The sequence below is a fragment of the Nomascus leucogenys genome, chromosome 3, assembly GCF_006542625.1.
Source record: "Nomascus leucogenys isolate Asia chromosome 3, Asia_NLE_v1, whole genome shotgun sequence".
Classification (NCBI taxonomy): domain Eukaryota; kingdom Metazoa; phylum Chordata; class Mammalia; order Primates; family Hylobatidae; genus Nomascus; species Nomascus leucogenys.
Genome location: NC_044383.1, coordinates 98,736,378 through 98,755,842, shown reverse-complemented (window position 1 = coordinate 98,755,842; position 19,465 = coordinate 98,736,378). Strand labels below are relative to the sequence as shown.

General features: G+C 40.5%; 1 pseudogene; it reads left to right on the top strand.

The window, feature by feature from the left end:
- The first annotated feature begins 17,788 nt into the window (after window positions 1-17,788).
- LOC100603010 lies at window positions 17,789-19,045 on the top strand (annotated as a pseudogene).
- Window positions 19,046-19,465: the final 420 nt, after the last annotated feature.

Genomic DNA, 19,465 nt, shown 5'->3' with positions numbered 1-19,465 from the left:
CAAACACAATGGAGCACATTAGTCTAAGTAGGAAAGTCTATGCAGGCCAAACACTGTGAAACAGAGATCAGAGCAAAGCCCCTAATCCTAAGACACAAATCCGGCCAGGAGGGAAGGCTTGAGAAAATGTGTGTGGGTGTGGGCTGAAATGATTAACTCTCAAGGTAATTAAGTGCTGTACATGATTTGTACACAACGTATCTCCTTTCCTCTGAGACCTCTTCTTCTAGGGTAATTCTCTTTTTAGAAATATTTGTTACTGGTGCTGAGTAAGGTCTCCTTTGCTAATGTTTAATAGTGAGTATCATACTAGAAATGATTTATTTGCTTATAATAAGAAAGTAATTATATTAAGAAAGTAATTTTAATATTCAGCAAAATGACCCCAGTTGCCTGTACCTTCTATAATAAAAAAAGGTTAAATATATTTTAAGTCTATTGAGGAATTACTACTAAATTTTGGCGAAAATATTATGCAGAAATATAAAAATGTTTTAAAATATCCAACACAGTCACCTAATTAAATGTGGTCTTTGAGAGTATATGGGGGTACTCATATTAGTCCACCTATGATGCTGAAAAGTCAAACCACCAAGACCTGGTATATCCAACATGTGCTTATGAAATGTCCAGAGTGTTTATCTGTGGGTTATCCAGAGTGATCTTGTTTTAATAAAATTAATAAAATATGAAGCACAAGGAGGTTAGCATATCATATAAGCAAAAGATTATTTTATGCATTTAAGTAGAGTTTTGAAGTACAGACATTTTTCAGGCTTAAAGAAGCTTAACATTCTTTGGTGCCATAGTAACCCAAATAACTGCAGTTGACTGAATCAGCAAAACCAAGTTTATGCAGAAAAAGCATTTCCTAGGAGGGCAACCTCTTTCTCTGACTAGGCTGGAAAAACAGCATCCGTGCCCAGAAATTCAACCTCCTCCCAGTCAGTTGCCCATCCAAGGCTGAGACGGTCGGGAAACTCATACTTCTGTGTTGCACACTGCCATCTACTGTGTCTCTGCAGCAAGTGGAGCCCCAGACGTTATTTATGATCCCAGACCTTGATGGTGGGCAGGAAACCAATGAATGAGCATCACTTTCCTTCCTTTCACTTGTGGGAGGTTTTATGAATATCAGGAAAAGATGCAAATGAGAGATGTGCACATATGCAGTTTGATTCATGGAGATCCATGGGACGATGGTTTTAGGAATGGTTGGGGGGGGTGCTAAAATTAGACAAGAAATTTCCTCACTGAGGAAAACCAGTTTATAAAATTTGTAATCAATTTTTTGGCATCAGGGAGAACAGACAAAAAGACATCCTGGTTTTTTCAAAATCAAACCCCAAAGCATACAACTCTAATTAAGATGACTAAATTATGTATATGTGGAAGAAAAGAAAGCATTCATGCAGATCTGTTTCACTTATAAAAGAAATACTTGTATAACATGCTTCTAGTATGATTAGGCATCAGTTTTTTTAAAGGTCAACAGCCTACATTTGGTCTATATGCTCCTATTTTTAATCCTTATACCTAACTTCCTGCCATTTCTCTGCAACAGTAAGACCAAAGAAAGCAGATTGTGCATAACACTGAACTGTCACACGCAGGCTTGTTAGCTGAGCTCTTTAGCAATTCTGATAGATCAGTGGGGAGGAAGAGATTTTGATAGGATTTCATTATAGATTTAATTCACCAAATCACCCATACTACTAACTGAATACTGGGTGGGTTTCAATTTAATAGGTATTTATAAGCTGTGCCTAGTACATGGCTGCTACATAGTCCTAGTACCTAATTCTGGTGACCTCTTGTAAGGTCAAGTTTGCTAGGAGTTAGCCAGCTGCCGAAAAGCACTGTGCATTAACAGAGAGCTTAAAGCACCCCAATTCCAAACACATTTATTCCTAATATGATAAACATGGTCTTGTAAAAATTACTTTAAGGAGAATAACAAGTTGAGTGATCCCTTGAGCAGGAAAGTATGAATTCAGTCCCTAGAAAACAAAACCATCTAAAAAGATGTAGGAGTTCTGGCAGGATAGTGGGGAGAAAGTAAGGGCATTGAAAGAAAAGGAAGAAGGAACTGCTATACTATTTGATTCTGGTTTGTTCTTTTTTTTTTTTCTTATTATACTTTAGGTTTTAGGGTACATGTGCACAATGTGCAGGTTTGTTACATATGTATCCATGTGCCATGTTGATTTCCTGCACCCATTAACTCGTCATTTAGCATTAGGTATATCTCCTAATGCTGTCCCTCCCCCCTCCCCCAACCCCACAACAGTCCCTGGAGTGTGATGTTCCCCTTCCTGTGTCCATGAGTTTCATTGTTCAATTCCCACCTATGAGTGAGAACATGTGGTGTTTGGTTTTTTGTCCTTGCGATAGTTTACTGAGAATGATGTTTTCCAGTTTCATCCATGTCCCTACAAAGGACATGAACTCATCATTTTTTATGGCTGCATAGTATTCCATGTTGTATATGTGCCACATTTTCTTAATCCAATCTATCATTGTTGGACATTTGGGTTGGTTCCAACTCTTTGCTATTGTGAATAGTGCCGCAATAAACATACGTGTGCATGTGTCTTTATAGCAGCATGATTTATAGTCCTTTGGGTATATACCCAGTAATGGATGGCTGGGTCAAATGGTATTTCTAGTTCTGATCCCTGAGGAATCTCCACACTGACTTCCACAATGGTTGAACTAGTTTACAGTCCCACCAACAGTGTAAAAGTGTTCCTATTTCTCCACATCCTCTCCAGCACCTGTTGTTTCCTGATTTTTTAATGATGGCCATTCTAACTGGTGTGAGATGGTATCTCACTGTGGTTTTGATCTGCATTTCTCTGATGGCCAGTGATGATGAGCATTTCTTCATGTGTTTTTTGGCTGCATAAATGTCTTCTTTTGAGAAGTGTCTGTTTATGTCCTTTGCCCACTTTTTGATGGAGTTGTTTGTTTTTTCTTGTAAATTTGTTTGAGTTCATTGTAGATTCTGGATGTTAGCCCTTTGTCAGATGAGTAGGTTGCAAAAATTTTCTCCCATTCTGTAGGTTGCCTGTTCACTCTGATGGTAGTTTCTTTTGCTGTGCAGAAGCTCTTTAGTTTAATTAGTCCCATTTGTCAATTTTGGCTTTTGTTGCCATTGCTTTTGGTGTTTTAGACATGAAGTCCTTGCCCACGCCTATGTCCTGAATGGTATTGCCTAGGTTTTCTTGTAGGATTTTAATGGTTTTAGGTCTAACATTTAAGTCTTTAATCCATCTTGAATTAATTTTTGTGTAAGGTGTAAGGAAGGGATCCAGTTTCAGCTTTCTACATATGGCTAGCCAGTTTTCCCAGCACCATTTATTAAATAGGGAATCCTTTCCCCATTGCTTGTTTTTGTCAGGTTTGTCAAAGATCAGATAGTTGTAGATATGTGGCATCATTTCTGAGGGCTCTGTTCTGTTCCATTGATCTATGTCTCTGTTGTGGTACCAGTACCATGCTGTTTTGGTTACTGTAGCCTTGTACTATAGTTTGAAGTCAGGTAGCGTGATGCCTCCAGCTTTGTTCTTTTGGCTTAGGATTGATTTGGCGATGCGGGCTCTTTTTTGGTTCCATATGAACTTTAAAGTAGTTTTTTCCAATTCTGTGAAGAAAGTCATTGGTAGCTTGATGGGGATGGCATTGAATTTTTAAATTACCTTGGGCAGTATGGCCATTTTCACGATATTGATTCTTCCAACCCATGAGCATGGAACGTTCTTCCATTTGTTTGTATCCTCTTTTATTTCATTGAACAGTGGTTTGTAGTTCTCCTTGAAGAGGTCCTTCACATCCCTTGTAAGTTGGATTCCTAGGTATTTTATTCTCTTGGAAGCAATTGTGAATGGGAGTTCACTCATGATTTGGCTCTCTGTTTGTCTGTGATTGGTGTACAAGAATGCTTGTGATTTTTGTACATTGATTTTGTATCCTGAGACTTTGCTGAAGTTGCTAATCGGCTTAAGGAGATTTTGGGCTGAGACAATGGGATTTTCTAGATATACAATCATGTCATCTGCAAACAGGGACAATTTGACTTCCTCTTTTCCTAATTGAATACCCTTTATTTCCTTCTCCTGCCTGATTGCGCTGGCCAGAACTTCCAGCACTATGTTGAATAGGAGGGATGAGAGATGGCATCCCTGTCTTGTGCCAGTTTTCAGAGGGAATGCTTCCAGTTTTTGCCCATTCAGTATGATATTGGCTGTGGGTTTGTCATAGATAGCTCTTATTATTTTGAGATACGTCCTATCAATACCTAATTTATTGAGAGTTTTTAGCATGAAGGGTTGTTGAATTTTCTCAAAGGCCTTTTCTGCATCTATTGAGATAATCATGTGGTTTTTGTCTTTGGTTCTGTTTATATGCTGGATTACATTTATTGATTTGTGTATGTTGAACCAGCCTTGCATCCCAGGGATGAAGCCCACTTGATCATGGTGGATAAGCTTTTTGATGTGCTGCTGGATTCGTTTTGCCAGTATTTTACTGAGGATTTTTGCATCAATATTCATCAAGGATATTGGTCTGAAATTCTCTTTTTTGGTCATGTCTCTGCCAGGCTTTGGTATCAGGACAATGCTGGCTTCATAAAATGTGTTAGGGAGGATTCCCTCTTTTTCTATCGATTGGAATAGTTTCAGAAGGAATGGTACCAGTTCCTCCTTGTACCTCTGGTAGAATTCAGCTGTGAATCCATCAAGTCCTGGACTCTTTTTGGTTGGTAAGCTATTGATTATTGCCACAATTTCAGAACCTGTTATTGGTCTATTCAGAGATTCAACTTCTTCCTGGTTTAGTCTTGGGAGGGTGTATTTGTCGAGGAATTTATCCATTTCTTCTAGATTTTCTAGTTTATTTGCATAGAGGTGTTTGTAGTATTCTCTGATGGTAGATTGTATTTCTGTGGGATCGGTGGTGATATCCCCTTTTTCATTTTTTATTGCATCTATTTGATTCTTCTCTCTTTTCTTCTTTATTAGTCTTGCTAGTGGTCTATCAATTTTGTTGATCTTTTCAAAAAACCAGCTCCTAGATTCATTAATTTTGTGAAGGGTTTTTTGTGTCTCTATTTCCTTCAGTTCTGCTCTGATTTTAGTTATTTCTAGTCTTCTGCTAGCTTTTGAATGTGTTTGCTCTTGCTTTTCTAGTTCTTTTAATTGTGATGTTAGGGTGTCAATTTTGGATCTTTCCTGCTTTCTCTTGTGGGCATTTAGTGCTATAAATTTCCCTCTACACACTGCTTTGAACGTGTCCCAGAGATTCTGGTATGTTGTGTCTTTGTTCTTGTTGGTTTCAAAGAACATCTTTATTTCTGCCTTCATTTCATTATGTTCCCAATAGTCATTCAGGAGCAGGTTGTTCAGTGTCCATGTAGTTGAGCGGTTTTGAGTGAGTTTCTTAATCCTGAGTTCTAGTTTGATTGCATTGTGGTCTGAGAGACAGTTTGTTATAATTTCTATTCTTTTACATTTGCTGAGGAGAGCTTTACTTCCAACTATGTGGTCGATTTTGGAATAGGTGTGGTGTGGTGCTGAAAAAAATGTATATTCTGTTGATTTGGGGTGGAGAGTTCTGTAGATGTCTATTAGGTCCACTTTGTGCAGAGCTGAGTTCAATTCCTGGATATCCTTGTTAACTTTCTGTCTCGTTGATCTGTCTAATGTTGACAGTGGGGTGTTAAAATCTCCCATTATTATTGTGTGGGAGTTTAAGTCCCTTTGTAGGTCACTCAGGACTTGCTTTATGAATCTGGGTGCTCCTGTGTTAGGTGCATATATATTTAGGATCGTTAGCTCTTCTTGTTGAATTGATCCCTTTACCATTATGTAATGGCCTTCTTTGTCTCTTTTGATCTTTGTTGGTTTAAAGTCTATTTTATCAGAGACTAGGATTGCAACCCCTGCCTTTTTTTGTTTTCCATTTGCTTGATAGATCTTCCTCCATCCCTTTATTTTGAGTCTATGTGTGTCTCTGCACATGAGATGGGTTTCCTGAATACAGCACACTGATGGGTCCTGACTCCTTATCCAGTTTGCCAGTCTATGTTTTTTAATTGGAGCATTTAGCCCATTTACATTTAACGTTAATATTGTTATGTGTGAATCTGATCCTGTCATTATGATGTTAGTTGGTTATTTTGCTTGTTAGTTGATGCGGTTTCTTCCTAGCCTTGATGGTCTTTACAATTTGGCATGTTTTTGCAGTGGCTGGTACCGGTTGTTCCTTTCCATGTTTAGTGCTTCCCTTCAGGAGCTCTTTTAGGGCAGGCCTGGTGGTGACAAAATCACTCAGAATTTGCTTGTCTGCAAAGTATTTTATTTCTCCTTCACTTATGAAGCTTAGTTTGGCTGGATATGAAATTCCGGGTTGAAAATTGTTTTCTTTAAGAATGTTGAATATCGGCCCCCACTCTCTTCTGGCTTGTAGAGTTTCTGCTGAGAGATCAGCTGTTAGTCTGATGGGCTTCCCTTTGTGGGTAACCCGACCTTTCTCTCTGGCTGCCCTTAACATTTTTTCCTTCATTTCAACTTTGGTGAATCTGACAATTATGTGTCTTGGAGTTGCTCTTCTTGAGGAGTATCTTTGTGGCATTCTCTGTATTTCCTGAATCTGAATGTTGGCCTGCCTTGCTAGATTGGGGAAGTTCTCCTGGATAATATCTTGCAGTGTGTTTTCCAACTTGGTTCCATTCTCCCTGTCATTTTCAGGTACACCAATCAGACGTAGGTTTGGTCTTTTCACATAGTCCCAAATTTCTTGGAGGCTTTGTTCATTTCTTTTTATTCTTTTTTCTCTAAACTTCCCTTCTTGCTTCATTTCATTCATTTCATCTTCCATCAGCGATACCCTTTCTTCCAGTTGATCGCATCTGCTACTGAGGCTTCTGCAATCTTCACGTAGTTCTCGAAACTTGGCTTTCAGCTCCATCAGCTCCTTTAAGCTCTTCTCTCCATTGGTTATTCTAGTTATCCATTCTTCTAATTTTTTTTCAAAGTTTTTAACTTCTTTGCTATTGTTTTGAATTTCCTCCTGTAGCTCAGAGTAGTTTGATCATCTGAAGCCTTCTCCTCTCAACTCGTCAAAGTCATCCTCCATCCAGCTTTGTTCCGTTGCTGGTGAGGAACTGCGTTCCTTTGGAGGAGGAGAGGTGCTCTGCTTTTTAGAGTTTCCAGTTTTTCTCCTCTGTTTTTTCCCCATCTTTGTGGTTTTATCTACTTTTGGTCTTTGATGATGGTGATGTACAGATGGGTTTTTGGTGTGGATGTCCTTTCTGTTTGTTAGTTTTCCTTCTACCAGACAGGACCCTCAGCTGCAGGTCTGTTGGAGTTTACTAGAGGTCCACTCCAGACCCTGATAGGCTGGGTGTCACAGCGGTGGCTGCAGAACAGAGGATTTTCGTGAGACCACAAATTCAGCTGTCTGATAGTTCCTCTGGAAGTTTTGTCTCAGAGGAGTACCTGGCCGAGTGAGGTGTCAGTCTGTCCCTACTGGGGGTGGTGCCTCCCAGTTAGGCTGCTCAGGGGTGAGGGACCCACTTTAGGAGGCAGTCTGTCCGTTCTCAGATCTCCAGCTGCGTGCTGGGAGAACCACTACTCTCTTCAAAGCTGTCAGTCAGACAGGGACATTTAAGCCTGTGGAGGTTCCTGCTGACTTTTTGTTTGTCTGTGCCCTGTCCCCAGAGGTGGAGCCTACAGAGGCAGGCAGGCCTCCTTGAGCTGTGGTGGGCTCCACCCAGTTCGAGCTTCCTGGCTGCTTTGTTTACCTAAGCAAGCCTGGGCAATGGCGGGCGCCCCTCCCCCAGCCTCGCTGCCGCCTTGCAGCTTGATCTCAGACTGCTGTGCTAGCAATCAGCGAGACTCCGTGGGCATAGGACTCTCCGAGTCAGGTGCGGGACACAATCTCCTAGTGTGCCATTTTCCAGGCCCATTGGAAAAGCACAGTATTAGGGTGGGACTGACCCGATATTCCAGGTGCCATCTGTTACCCCTTTCTTTGACTAGGAAAGGGAACTCCCTGACCCCTTGCGCTTCCCGAGTGAGGCAATGCCTCGCCCTGCTTTGGCTCGCACACAGTGCGCTTCACTGACTGTCCTGCACCCACTGTTTGGCACTCCCTAGTGAAATGAAACCGGTACCTGAAACAGAAATGCAGAAATCACCCATCTTCTGTGTCGCTCAGGCTGGGAGCTGTAGACCGGAGCTGTTCCTATTCGGCCATCTTGGCTCAATTCTGGTTTGTTCTTACCCACTTGTTCCTCAATTTAAAAGCTAAGAAGGCTCCATTACAATTTTTTAAGTTGACTATGTCAAGGGAAGGGTAGTTTTGTTGTTGTTGTTGTTTAGCAGCCAGTTTTACTTAAAGACCTTTGCAAGAATAACTTGCATTTCAGCCTTCACAGCTCTGCAGATCTCTCAGAGGCAGTCTGAATTCCTTTTCAAGGAAAGTTAACGGTTGCAAAGCCTTGGCTGTCCCTTAGGTAAGGGAGAACACGCAAGAATTCTGCATTTCAGCTGTTCTACTGATTCATTTCCCCTCCAGACTTATCTGACATTTTAGTACAATCCAGCTCCTGTAGAGTTAGAGGAGGCTTCAGACCTTTAACTGTGACCACCCACAGCTCTCATTACTCAAGGGACTAAACAAAATCACTGATTTTTCTCCACTTCAAAGTGAGATGGGTTTGTAGAAAAGGAAAGTGTTTTGTTCTTTCTCATACTTCAAAATATTTATTTATCTCATTTTTCTAATTAGTTTCTAGGATGGGCAAGGCCAAGCAAAATGTGATTTGGGCCCTCATTTTAAACTTCCTCTGCCAGCATCATACTCATACAAGTTCATCCAGAAATTCTCCAAGCCTTCTGTTTTTCCTTCCTTTCTGTATGTGCCTGCCCAAAGAACTCCCTACATCTCCCACCACTTTGGCCATTATCCCAGGCTAAGCCAATATTATCTCTAGCCCAACTGCCACAGCAGCCTCCTAAATGGTGGCTCTGTATCCACTCTGTCCCCCTTTCAGCCTCAGATCCTTTACTCTCGGCCCCCTGGTTAAAACTCTTTAGTGGATTCCCATTGTCCCTGAGATAAAGACTGAAATCCTTACACAAGCCTACAAGGCTAGGTTTTGCTCAGTGTCTGGGTGTGTCTATCTCTTTGATCTGGGTTCCCACCACACTCCCCCTTTATTCTCCATACACAACCTTCCTTCAGTTCTCTGACATGCTACACCCTGCCCCACAGTACCTGAGCATGTTCTGATAAAATACTCTCTTGCTCTGGAGGGCACCTCCCTCCCCTCATCACCTAGTTTATTTCTCCCTATCCTTTAAACATTACTTCTCCTGAAAGCTTTCTCTGAGCATAAACCTAGATATCTTTCTTTGATAAACTATCTTCTGGAACTTCACTCTTTCCCTTTGGAGTAATTATTTTGGTATATAATTACTAGTATGTTTTTATTTTTATCAAATAATCAAATTGTTTAATGTGATTATTGGTTTACAATCTGTCTCCCTTAATAGACTATGAATTACATGAGGGGATAAACAGTTTCTACCACCATTATATGATGAGCACCCAGCAACGGTCAGCTTCATGGATGTGTGAGCTACACAGTTACATAGAAGAGCTTAGAAGGGCTGTATGCCTCGTTTAATGCTCTGCTGTCGCCGTCCTAAAATTCTTAATTTTGGAACAAGGAACTCCATATTTTAATTTAGAACTGAGACCTGCAAATTGTGTAGTCTGTCTTGCAACTAGATAGGGCTTGACATACTGAAGGTACTCATAAATATATCTTCAATGAATGATTATCTACAGAATGATTAATACACAGATGACTATGCAGCCAATTTTGCACATGAAATTCACAAATTTGTATCTTTGTGAATTTCGTGTGCAAAAGGAAGGCCCTTCAAAATATACCTGTCTCTTACTAACTTACACCTCATAACATGGTTAAAACATTTTATTAACAATTAGAGGGAGGCTAAAACTTCTGATCTCCCTAAGAGAAATAACAAAACTTAAGTTCACTGAGTTATATAGCTCTGTTCTTGTGATTTTCATTAAGACAAGACTGTGGAGGAAAGAGGAAAAGAATGGTGGCCCAATCCTGTACTGAACATTATCAAAAGGCTGAAAGTGCTGAAGTCAGACCTCTTCTACTTTCTGGTTTTACATGGGACCTACTCTATCACTTGTCAAGCATGTTCTACCACTAAATTCCTTGATTAGGTCAATGTCAGACATTAATTTTATTAACTCATATAGTGAAATTTGGTTTCCAGGAGGCTTTTCCTACATGTGTGATCCAAGACAAGTTATTTAACCTCTGAAACTTAGTTTTCTCATCTGTGAATTAGGGAAAATAGAGCCTAATTTATAGTACTGTGAGGATTAGAGAGAATATGTGTAAAGCACTTATCATTCTGGCATGTAGTCGCAACTCAAATCATCACAATGATAATACTAAAAAGAGGCAGAAGTCACCAGTGGGGTTTATATGTATACCACCATTTGCTTAACATTTACTCAAGAAAAAGTATTTTTCCTTACTTCGTTTACCATTTACTGATTGTACTAAGTAACAAAATTTAGAAGTTATTTAATAGAATTAACCTCTTGATATTTATTTGAAGCTGGCTTTATATTATACAAATAGTGCTACTATTAATCCAAGTGGTTTGAAAGTGAGTTAACCTTTACCCATCCTGTGGAAGTAATCAGACGGACTCAAAGATCTTTATATATATACGTATATATATATACATATGTATATATATATATACATATGTATACATATATATATATATATACATATATGTGTATATATATGTGTGTGTATATATATATATATATATATATATATATATATATATATATTTGGGGTTTCTTTGTTTTTTTGTTTGTTTGTTTGAGACAGAAACTCACTCTGTCACCCAGGCTGGAGTGCAGTGGCACAATCTCAGCTCACTGCAACCTCTGCCTCCTGGGTTCAAGTGATTATCCTGCCTCAGCCTCCTGAATAACTGGGATTACAGGCACGCACCACCACACCTGGCTAATTTTTGTATTTTTAGTAGAGACGGGGTTTCACCATGTTGGTCAGGCTGGCCTCGAACTCCTGACCTAGTGATCCACCCACCTCGGCCTCCCAAAGTGCTGGGATTAGAGGTGTGAGCCACCACGCCCAGCCGAAGCTCTTTATATTTTAAAAATATTTCAAGGATTACTTTTTATCACTGGAAGTAGTGTGTCCATTAAACCTAGACTTTATTTCTACTTACTAATGAGTGACTGTGTTACAACCTTCTCATTAACCTGAAGAGAGGAGCAAGGACCTCTGTTGTCCCAGAATTGAATTATTGACCTAGGATACAGTTGGTCCCTGAGGGAATTGGTGATAAAATGATAAAACTGGGCCAGAGATTGAGCAAGTAGTGAGTGGAGGTACAGAAGCTAATATCTAAGATCATGGTAGTAGAGATGAAGATATGCTCTTGTATTTTTTCAGTTTGTTACAAAAGAAAAGATAGCAGATATATACATGAGAGAATCTAATTCCTTGTCATTTTTCTCACCATGATGATTTCATCCTGGGTTCCTAAAGCAATATTGGTAAGAGATTGAAACCAAAGGTCTCCAAACCCTGAAGCTTGTATCGGTCTAATTATGGAAGTATGTAGAGACGTCAGCTTTTGGGATAACCATTCATCATCCAGCCAGCCACCCATTCTATGCTACAATAATTTTCAAGGCCTTCCTATATACCAAAAATGCTGATGGATGCTAAAGGTATAAAATGAATGTCACTGACTTTGACTCAAGAAATTCACTCTAGACTGGTAACCCAACTAACCCTAATAGAGTAGGTAGTTGCCTGACTCTGGATGTTGGAGGATGAGGAAGATGGACACTTTAATAATGAGGAAAGAGCTTCTAATTGTGCTGGAGTCATGGGTAAAGAACCCACTGTTTACAACTCCCATGTGGAATATTCCATACACTACATAAGAGTACTTAGCACATGTGTCTTCTATTTCCTGCAGGGTCACATTCTCCTTACAAACCAGGAGGCCACATTCTACTACTCCATGTCTCCCCTGCATTGCCCCACACAATGCCCAGCATAGCATTACTAAAGCTTCTATTGGAATGACTTGAATTACAGAATGCTTTTGAGAAAAAAAATTTGAAACTTCGAGTACAAGTGGAACGAAAAGAGTAAGTAATGGACAGAGAGGTTAGTCTTTCAAAGATATCAAAGAATTGGGGCCAAATTTTTAGGTTACTGATCTTTCCAAGGAACTGCTGAAAACGGGCCTTTTGCACCCATGTGCTGACTGCCAGATGTTCAAAAACGATGACCCAACAAAAGAATAAAATGGTCAAATTTGCAATGAGGATTCTTTTTTTAAAAAAAGTAAATTTCCTTCAAACTACTTTTGATATTGTTAAAAGAGGCCCCAAAGACTTATTTTAAAATCATGTTCAAAAACTCCCATATATGAGCAGGTCCAATACCCTGGGCTATCTGACCTATTAAAACACAAAGATTCTCCACTGGCTCATATAACCATGGAATTTTTTTTTCAAATTTATGAATCAAGGCTTTAGTGTGAATAGATAGTGAGGGAATTTTTTCTGAATAGCCTCCCTATAATCATGGTTCATGACATTTTATAATGCAATTATTGTGGGACATATCATAACATAATTGAGATTCTAGAAATGGGAATGGGAGGGAATAGAAGGGACACAGTTACTCAAGAAAATGAAAATGCCATTTTACTTGCAAATTAAATTTAAAATCTAATGAAGTGGGTGTAGAAATTGATTGAAAAATTAATTGAGAGAAACAAATTTGGAAAATGTCTGTAAGGAACATCTGTAAGAAATTCTGCTCTGACACACCTCTTCAGAGAATCAAGTGCTTCCTGTTAGCTAAAACTTGAATGGAAGCCAGGCTAACGATAGATCTTTAGAACATGTCAGAATAGTCCAATTTATACTCTGAAGCCAATTGGTGAACTCATAGATTTGCCTGGACTTGAACAAGCAACAGGGAATTTTTCCGGTGCGAGCTCCAAATCAATATTTAGCCCAGCATTTGTTTGTTTGTTTAACGTTTGCCTCCTTTTCTTTTGTCTATCTCTGTCTCTCATTGATGATAACTTTCAAAAATAAGCTGAACATGTCAAGACATTTTGTCTTTAAATACTTCAGCATGTAGCACCTAAGAACAAAGGCATTCTCCTTTATAATCTACTATCACAATTAAGAATTAAGCTCCAAGTTTCTACATTCTATTTGCTTGTCATGTCTCTTAAATCTCATTTACTTTAGAACAGCCACCAGCACCATCAGTTTTTTTTTTTTAAGTTTTCCGGGACACTGACGTTGTGATGAGTCCATGTCACTTGACATGTAGAATCCCCCCCACACCACAACCAATCTGTTTTTGTCTGACTGTGGGTCAGACTTTTGGGGAGTCGATCACACTAGTGTTTATTATTCATCTCTATCTTTGAATGAGAGATAATTGTTTTTTAAAAAAAATTAAATGAGTTGGCCTTGTTAGATATTACAAGTGTCAAAGAGAGGAAGAGGTAAGGAACTGTTGATTTGTTTTAGTGCCAGATTCTTCAGATTAGATTCAGATGGTATATTCATGAGGTGTGTGTGAATCTTGAAATTTCTGAGCATGTTTTTCAATGAATCATCTAGCCTTTGGAGATTTACTCAAAAACTCCCTTTTCTTCCTCCACTGAGAGATTTTTGAACTTGAGAATTTAGAAAGTGATTGTTCATTATCCAAATCCTTTTAGGAGAAAAAGAGTGGGTGGCACGCTAAAGGAAGAATTTTAGTTGCTGGGATAAGAAACAAAATTTATGACTTTCCCACTGATTCCTCAGCCAGTATTGCCCCTCCCCAGTACCCACCTCTCCAGAGATTAAAACATGCTTGAATTGGAGTAGGCATTTCCTTCCTTCTATTCAGTGCCAGTTCTCAGAAGAAAACATTCATTTTGCTCTTTGATTCCTGTAGCCCAGAGACAGCAATGAAAGGACCTGCTGCTTCCTGGAGTATAAGGATTTCATCTGGAGGGCTGCAAGGCAGGAAAGAGAGTTTAAAGGGTGTGTGCATCAGCGTGGGTGTGAATGATTTCCCCCAGGGCCAGTTAGCTGGCCTGGAGCCCAGAGTATGCCATTCATCCACCTTAAATTGCACCACATAGCAGAGATGGTTGAGGGAGAAGTCACTCAATGGCAGTGCCACTTGCTGCCAGTTTTCACTGTGTCTCTTTGATATGGAATGTCCTAGAAACTGATGCAGTTTTCTACTTCTTCCCAGAGGGGGAGTAAAAGATGCATGGTGCAGTGGGTCAATAAACTGTAAATGAAATCAACCAAAATGAGAATAATGAAGCCGAGAGTTGAATCTCCTCTCATGGTACTGTGGTCCTGCAAATGTAAAGATGCTTGAGTCATCGTAAGTCCTATTTCTAAGCAATGAGGAGATGGTAAAAATAAACAATCTCTTGCTACAGATATGGAATCTCTTCAGATACCTGATGTTCAAAATGTAGACCCAACTCAATCCATTTTGATCTGAGAATGTTTACTTCTACCATTCAGCCTCAGGTTACAAGAAAAATAAACATGAAATCAAGCATGTAAATAAATCTGGCTGTGCTCCTTGCAACTTGAAATCAGTGTCTTTGACTGTTTCTAATTAAGGAAATATGAGTTGAAAGCACTGGGGTTTTGTGGGGTTTTTGTTGTTGTCGTTACTATTTGACACAAAGAGAAAATTTTGATCAGACCACGTGGTGGATTTGTCCAAATGTTGTGGGAAGTCAGGGACCCCGAACAGAGGGACGGGCTGAAGCCATGGCAGAAGAACATAAGTTGTGAAGATTTCATGGACATTTATTAGTTCCCCAAATTAATACTTTTATAATTTCTTACCCCTGTATTTACTGCAATCTCTGAACATAAATTGTAAAGATTTCATGGACATTTTTCACTTCCCCAATCAACACTCTTACAATTTCCTATGCCTGTCTTTACTTTAATCTCTTAATCCCATCATCTTTGTAAACTGAGGATGCATGTCACCTCAGGATCCTGTGATGATTGCATTATCTGCACAAATTGCTTGTACAGCATGTGTGTTTGAACAATATGAAATCTGGGCACCCAAAAGGAACAGGATGGCTGCAATTTTCAGGGAACAAGGGAGATAACCATTGGGCCTGACTGCCTGTGGGGCCGGACAGAACAGAGTCATATTTCTCTTCTTACAAAAGCAAATAGGAGAAATATTGCTGAATTCTTTTTCTCAGCAAGGAACAGCCCTGAGAAAGAGAATGCATTCCCAGGGGTAGGTCTCTGAAATGGCCCCTCTGGGAGTGTCTGCCTTATGCAGTTGCGATAAGGGATGAAACACGCCCTGGTCTCCTGCAGTACCCCCAGGCTTGCTAGGATTAGGAAATTCCAGCCTGGAGAATTCTAGTCAGACTGGTTCTCTGCTCTTGAAACTTGTTTCCTGCTAAGATGTTTATCAATGACAATGTGTGCCCAACGGGACATGGACCTTCATTAGCAATTCTAGTTTTGCCCTGACCTTGTGATCTCGCTCTGACCTTCTGCCTTGTGATCTTTTATTGGCCTATGAAGCATGTGATCTCTGTGGCCCCCACCCTATTCATACACTCCCTCCTCTTGGAAAATTTCTAATAAAAACTTGCTGGTTTTGTGGCTCAGGGAGCATCACAGAGCCTGCCAACATGTGATGTCTCCCCCAGACACCCAGCTTTAAAATTTCTCTCTTTTGTACTCTTTCTCTTTATTTATCAGACCGGCCAACACTTAGAGAAAATAGAAAAGAATCTATGTTGAAATATCGGGGGCTGGTTCCCCTGATATCCAAACCTACAGTGGTCAACTGTCACAGTTCACCTGGGACTAAGGAGTTTCCCAAGACAAGGGACTTTCAGTGCTGAAACCAGGACGGATATGGAAAAACTACCACAATTGGTCACCCTAGCAAGCCTAAAATGTGCCCTTCGCTTAAAACATGAATCCATTGCCTAGTTGTTATAATTGTAAACTTACCTCAGAATTAGTGAAGTAGAAGAGATGTATTATTTATTGGACTTATACTGCAGAAAGCTCTGTATAAATATGAATGTCCGTGAATGCAGATGACAGGATTTAACATGATGTGCTTATGGAAAAAACTAATACCCATGTCCTTTCCAAGAGCTGTTTTGTGATGTTTCCTTCTAAGAAAAGTTAAAACAGATTTGTTTCTTCTTTACTTCTTCCTTTATGCTGAGAGTAATACCCATCCCAAAGTCTATAACCCCATTGGGTCAGGCTATCTAATGAAGGACCACAGAAAAAACAACAGACACAGAAAGGAAGTTTCCTCTAGTGAAATTTTCTGCCAGTAAAATATTGATCTCTTTTGTCCTTGGGTCCCACAGGGAATTTTTGATGGCTATTCTACAGTAAAGAACTTCCTGTTCACAAAACATATACTCCATTAACCTAATTAGAATAAGAATCTGCACTTCAGCCAGAACTTAGTATCCATTGTGAGGCTGGGTCCCAGAGGAAAATGTTCAATAGGAATTGGAAATATTGACAGCTATTCAATAATTTATATGAGAGCCAAACAAGTCATAGAGGAAAATATCAAAGCAAAACTACTTATAGCCTTTTAATAAGGATATACTGTGTCTTCTTCATCAACAGTTTAAATAGGACTTCTGCTTCTTGCAGAAATCACTAAGTACCCCAATTACCTTCATCTAGAGCTCACATAGTATATGATACTTTACTTGTAAGGAAAATTTATTAAACAATTTGAGAAGCAGAAGAGAATCAAAATGTATTAGCATGAGCCATTAAGGTCTAAGAGTCAATGGAAAAGGAAGTGACAATAAAATTTGAAGCTAAACATGATTGGAAGTGGTAATAGAACAACAGGTACTTACCCAAAAGTAGTTTGAATCTGGGGAGTACAAAGACACTGGTTGCCTAGTGGTTTGAGTGCAAAGAATGAGGACAAAGAGATTAGATCACAAGGGTAATGAGAAAATATACTACTGTGATATACAGTAATGGCAAGGATGGGCTGTGAAATCCACCGGCCCTGAATTTGAATCCTGGCTCCATTCCACACAACTTGACCTTGGGCGAGTTACTTGACAATGTGAGCTACTGTTTCCACTTATTAAAATGGGGATAAGCTGGGCATCATGGCTTGAGCCTGTAATCCCTCTACTCAAGACGCTGAGACAGGAGCATTGCTTGAGCCCAGGCATTCCAGGCTGCAGTAAGCTATGATCACACCACTGTGCTGCCGCCTGGGAGACAGAGCGAGACCCTGTCTCAAATAAAATAAAATAAAATAAAATAAAATAAAATAAAATATAAAATAGGAATGCTATGTGGTTGTAGCAGATGAAAGTGCTGTTTGTGCATTAAGTTAAAATGGATAAATATTAGCAATTTCATATGCTTCAACCTAAAGGGCACCTACCCCTAAGGTTGTTAGAAGGATTCAGTGAAATAAGGGAACCAGTTCACCTAGGAATTAAGAACATAGTCTCTGGGCTGCTGTCCACCTGGCAAGGGAGTCCCGTCTGTCCAGATTGTCCCAGATCTTGCTGCCCACCCAGTGGCCGAAGTCCTTCAGGTCTGGAGGTCGTGGTGTCACACACTCCACGACATGTTGATGCTGGCTGAGCAGCAGCAGAAGCAGAAGTGGGCTGTGAATGCTCAAAACACTGCCTAGAGTAATGCTGATTCTAAGTTTGGCCAGAGGATACTAGAGAAGATGGAGTGGTCTAAAGGAAGGGGTTTAGGGGTTCAGGAGCAAGGAGGCCCAGATCATATTAAAGTTCAAGTTAAAAAGAACGACCTGGGACTTCAAGCTGCAATCAATAATGAAGCCAACTGGATTGCCCATCAAGATGATTTTAACCGGCTTCTGGCAGAACTGAACACTTGCCAGAGGCAGGAAACAGCAGACTCCTTAGACAACAAGAAAAAGAAATATTTGGCCGGGCGCGGTGGCTCACGCTTGTAATCCCAGCACTTTGGGAGGCCGAGGCAGGCGGATCACGAGGTCAGGAGATCGAGACCACGGTGAAACCCCGTCTCTACTAAAAATACAAAAAATTAGCCGGGCGTGGTGGCGGGCGCCTGTAGTCCCAGCTACTCGGAGAGGCTGAGGCAGGAGAATGGCGTGAACCCGGGAGGTGGAGCTTGCAGTGAGCCGAGATCGCGCCACTGCACTCCAGCCTGGGTGAAAGAGCAAGACTCCGTCTCAAAAAAAAAAAAAAAATTTTAGTCTTAAAGAAAAGTCCAAAATCTTCAAAAACTGTGTTCATCATAGGAAATTTACAAAAGGAAAGGATCTATCATCTCGGAGCAAAACAGATCTTGACTACATTTTTGGGAAAAAACAGAGTAAGAAGACTCCCAAGGGTAATTCCAGACCCTCCACTCCAGACAGAACGGAACCACAATGACAACCCATGCCTTCACCACCCAGGAGCGTTTTGCCAAGCGAATGGCAGCACTGAAGAACAAGCCCCAGGTCGCAGCTCCAGGGCCTGACATTTCCAAGACCCAAGTGGAATGCAAAAGGGGAAAGAAAAGAAGCAAAGAGGCAACAGGTAAAAATGGGGAGAGTTACCCCCCAACCCAGCCTAAGGCCAAGTGGCCTAAAGCGGGAAAGCCTAAGAGATACAAGGTCCAGAAGCCGGCATCCAAGGAGAAAAAGAGCACGGGCAGAGGGACAGCACAGAGGCCCCTGCTGGGAAGAGAGTTCTGAGGCCTTTAATGGCCAGGATTTCACCCTGAAGCCCAAAAAGATAAGAGGAAAAAAAAAAAAGCTGCAAAGCCGGTAGAGGTAGCAGTGGACGCTACGCTGAAAGAAACACCAGTGAAAAATAAGAAAAAGAAGAAAGGTTCCAAATGAATTCTCTCCAGCCAGGGACTTCCGACCACTCAGCTGTCAGGGCACTGCTGGGGCAGACACCTCTGGCCTGAAGTCAGAGCAGAGTTCACCCCAGAGAGCCGGGGCACATCTTGTGACATGCCCGTGGGTGGCCGAGTCTTGCCCTCTCACCACATTTCTCCCCAGGTTATGTTCCCAGGAGGGCTTTTTAAAAATGTTTTAAATCATGGCTTTCATAAACAAATACATTTTTGTAAACTCTGAAAAAAAATAGTCTCTGGAGCCATGCAGCTTTCTTTTTAATGCTGACACTACCAACATCTACTTGTGTGATGCTGGGCAAATTACTTACTCTCCCTCTGCCTCCCTTTCCTCTTACATATAATAAGGTTATTAACAGCACCTGTTTTATTGGCTTGTTGTGTTGGGATCAGTGGTTTG